Consider the following 4,752-nt stretch of genomic DNA (forward strand, 5'->3'; position numbering starts at 1 on the left):
AAGGGAGACATCGCTCAGTGTAAGACATGAGGAAATAATAATTATAAATCAGTAAGGGTTCATGAGGGAGGAAGGGAAAACAATGAGGAGCTGATACCCAGGGCTCAAGTAGAAAATGTTTTGAGAATGATGAGGGCGACAAATGTGCTTGACACAGTGGGTGGATGGATGCATTGCGATAAGAGCTGTCCGAGCCCCCAATAAAATGATTAAATTAAAAAAGGTGACCAAATCCAAAACCTGCCTCCTGCAAGCCTCCCGTGAGGCGTAGTGGAGCTGCAGGGCGGCTTGCATAGGAAAAAACAAGCCCAGCGTGACACGGTGCGCGGACAGTTCCTTCCTGCTTTCTATTGTGTGCCAGCTCCAGACAGGAAACGTTCGAGTGTGTTTTGGAGCGTAGAATACTGGACCCAGAATACTGACAAAGCAGGAAAACCCACAAACAAACAAAACTCGCGGTGCATAGCCGAGGTCTGGGCGGCTAAATGCCTAGCAAGAAGGTTTAGCAACACAGAGTGTTACTTTTATTATTGTTTCACTTTGCTCACCACTTTGCGTTTTTGTTTTTTTTTGTCCTTATCAAATTGAATCTGTAATCGCCTTCGCATTACTTCACTAATTAAAAGAGTGAAACAAACGGGTCTAAGATAACACATCTCAGGAAAGAGAAGCAGCTTTTCATGGCTGATATAATTACCAATTGCTAGCCAGGTATTCTGGATCCTTGCTGGTCTTTCGATAAGCTAAGAACGCCAAGACTTGGTAAAGATGATTACACCCAAACAGTTCTGCACTGGGGAGGGGGGTCGCAGTGGTTCCCCACCGTGAAGGTAGAGCTAGCATAGACTAGTGAGAGAAACAGAGTGAGGGAACCACCCACTTTGCGTACTGTATTATAATTTCACCACCATGATTTGTCACTTGGAAGAAATCGTGTGCTTACAGTTCCTTTTACCTTCTTTAAAAAATTTTCAATAGCCCTAAAATCTGGTTAGCAAGGTAGATTTTCAAAGATCAGTTTTATCCATGGACTGCAGTGTCCACGAAGGTGGGAGGCATAGGATAAATTTATTTTTAAACAGTGTAGTGCTATGGTCTCACATGGGCTCAATGTATTTTCAGCCTCTAGAGACCTTTTTCCAAGTACTTCTGAATTTAAGCCAAATGGCCCTGTTGTTAATTTGGACAAAAGGAACAATAAATAAATGTATTTTGAATACTCTGAGATATGTAGGCTGCTGCCCTTTTTGTGCAGATTGACAGTTGAATGGTTGACTTTATTATAGAGGTCCTTCACCTAAAAATATAGCAAGCATGTGACTGAAATATGCCACTAGCACACTTTTTAAAAGAATTTTAAACTACATATACCTACAGTTTAAAAAGTCAAATATTAGTGTTTTAAAAAAATCACAAAGTGCCGGGGTTCTCTCGCCCATCTCCTGGAGATTCTTCCCCAGAGGCAACTACTTTCAATGTTTAACTATTTATTATGCCATGAATTTAGATCTCTATTTATAGATAACATGGATAAGCCGCTATCCATTGGGTCATCAATTTTAGTTATTATCTTTTGACTTCCTACTGTAATGAGCAAGGGTTCAGGCTTATAAAAACCTTTGCTTCTGCCCACCCCCACCCCCCACTTACCGCCAGCCCCATTTCCCCAGTGCAGTTATTGGCGTAAAGTGAAGTTACTTGATATGGGCATGTATCAGTTGTAGAGGACCTTTATCACATTGCCCAAGCTGGGCAGAGGCCAAGGGACTGCATGGCAGAGAGGCCAAGGACCCGAGAGAGACATTGCCTGTCTCCGTGACTGAGAAGACATGCCGTGGACAAAAGAACGGCATCCTAAACCCCATAGTCATGAGTATCGTCTGGGTTCTGTGTCGCCCTCACAACAGAAGATCGATCCCAGCGGGCCAATGGAGCGCCATGGAAGAAAGAGTTGGTGTCAGAATAGGGTAGAGGAAGTTGGGTAGAGGCATGTCTAGTTTCTGCCCCGTGGGAATCGGTGTGGGTTTGGTATGGAGTTGGATTCTGCTCCCTCCTGAAGTCAGAAAACGTGGGATGTGGCTTCCATGCCATTCCTTCACTTATAACAAAATTTGGTTGCATTTTTATTTGATACATTAATGTAGCCATGTAATTATTTGCAGCTGAGCATGGAATACACTATGTTTATCTTTTTGACAGACTTTTGTGATTCCTGAAGTTAAAAAGCTTGCTTTACTTTTTCGTTTGCTTTATTTTCTGTGTGACTGTACTGGTAAATTTTTAATGATTGGCCCTCGAAAATACGTAATAGAGATATGGATGGATGGATGGATGGATGGATGGATAGATACCCTAATTGTATTGTTTGTATTTATGTTGTATTTTATTTTTGATTTCAAGTTACCCAAGATGAGGTCATTGAACAAGGAGCTGGGGAAAGATACACCCGACATTGCTGCATTAGAGGACATATGTATTCGGATTCTCGGGTTACATCACTTCTTTGGAAACCCTGAATATTTAGTAGGCCCTGGGATTTTTCTCCGTCTACTCATCCATACAGATGGAGATCTCCATCTGTAAAGATTGCAGGCCTGGTGGTGTAGGGAGGTACACGCTGGGCTGCTAACTGCACGGCCGGTGGTTAAACCCACTTGCTACTCCACAGGAGAAAGATGAGGCTTTCTGCTCCCATAAAGATTTACAGCCTTAGACACCTATAGGAGTTCTACTCTGTTCTACAGGGTCACAGACCCCTATAAGAGCTCTACTCTGTTCTATAGGGTCACAGGCCCTTATAGGAGTTCTACTCTGTTCTGTGGGGTCTCCGACACCTATAGGAGTTCTACTATAGGGTCGCTATGAGTCAGAATCGACTCAAAGGCAGTGAGGTGCTTTTTCCTTTTGTTTCAAATCTAGAGACGGTGCTCTGGTGGTATTGTGGTTACACGCTGGGCTGCCAATCGCAGGATCCGCACTTTGAACCCACAGCTACTCTGCAAGAGAAAGACGAGCCTATTTGATCTTGTGAAGCTTTGCAACGTGGGGAATCCAAAGAAGCAGTTCTGCCCTTCTCTAGAAAGTCACCACGAGTCGAGATTAATTCTATGCTAGTGGGTTATCAGAAATAACCCACAGGTCCCTGTCCACATATTTGGTCCTGAATTGAGAAGAAACGGAGAAAGCTACACAGCCTAGTGGCGGGATTTTGCAAGAGGAGAGGTGAGGCTACTGCTGAGCGGCCTGTGACAGTCTCATGACAGTAGGGCAGGCCTCTGGGCTCGCTGTCAGGTTTCTTTTTGAGGACACAGTGGCCTGACCTCAGAGTCCGCTGGAGCCCAACTCCGTCTCTCTAACTGGCATGACTCTGTAACTGGCCTGACTACTTGTGTTTGGGGTTTCAGCAGTGCCCGGCAACACATGTGCCAAGAAAAGACGGGATGACATATTTTGGCCTGCTGCTTGCTCCACGGAGAGAGCATGAGCCTTGGCCGCGTCTCTGCTGGAAGGAGGTGGTACTGGAGCCAGGTCAGAGTTCCCATTTCCTGTAGGAACCAGTGAGTGAGCCACTGCTGTGACGCCTGTGACGCCTGGCATTGGAATCTTCTTGCTTCACTTAGTATGGTATCGCCCGAGTGTAGGCTGGAGGTGTGCCCCACATCTCTTTGCCCTTGCCCACAGCTGGCACTGAGGTCATTTCGTGGGGTGTCCCATCTGCTTTCTGGCCAAACAGGCTTTTCCTTTTCTTGCCTTGGTTCCTGGCACGATCTGTTCTGTGCTACATCTTATTAAAAGACTTCAGAAAGCCTGGTTAATTGTTGCTCCTTTCTTCCCCTTAAGGCGCCCTATGGGCGCTGGGCTGCTTACCACAAGGGCAGTGGTGCAAACCCACTAGCTGTTCTGAGGGAGAAAGATGAGGCAGTCTGAGATTTACGGTCTCAGAAAGGCTCTGCTGGGTCGCTGTGAGCCAGAATCAACCCAGTGGTAGTGGGTTGTATTCCTCTCCTATGTTCAGGACTGAAACCCACATATTGTTGTCTCCAATAATTACTTTGTTTGGGGGGGAGGGGGAGGATTTGGTAGGGCAGGTAGATGGCTCTACTCAAATCAGGGTTTGAACCCAAAGGCCTAAATGACACTGTAATGATGTGCCTGGCTTGTTGAACTACAGAGAAGAATCTTAAACTATCGATCAGTAGCTGGCAACTGAGACGCAAACAGTTCATACCACTTTTCTGCTGAGTGCTGGCAGCCATTGTGGGTGTCTGGGAACGCGGAGATGTTGTTCCTGGTAGTTTTAAAGCATTGAAAGGGGAAAGCAGTGAAGACTTTTTCTTATTCAGAGATGGGGAGACATTTGAAAGAGTAAACCAGCTGTGGACTCAATTCTGACCCCAGCAACCTCCTGTGTGCCAGCCCAGAGCCATGCTCCAGCCAGTTTCGGGGAGTACTTGCCAAACTGTTCTTCCAGGGTGCCTCTGGGTAGAACTGAACCGCCGACGTTTTGATGAGCAGCCAAGCTTGTGAACCATATGCGCTGCCCAAGGACCCTGAAGGCGGAAATACTCATTGACTCAATTCCGATGATGTGAGGGCCCAGACTTGAACTGTTACGTAGTGTTTTCTGGCTTTGTCGTCATCAACTGGCTTCCAGAAGGCTGGGAACCTCAGACGCGAACATTTTAAGCCCTGACGTCTGAGTGTCTGCTGCTGTTCGGTGCCGTCAAGTGGAATCCGACTCGGGGGAGGGGG

This window comes from Echinops telfairi, unplaced genomic scaffold (genome assembly GCF_000313985.2).
Source record: "Echinops telfairi isolate 266 unplaced genomic scaffold, ASM31398v2 ScPeMD7_5;HRSCAF=22, whole genome shotgun sequence".
Classification (NCBI taxonomy): Eukaryota; Metazoa; Chordata; class Mammalia; order Afrosoricida; family Tenrecidae; genus Echinops; species Echinops telfairi.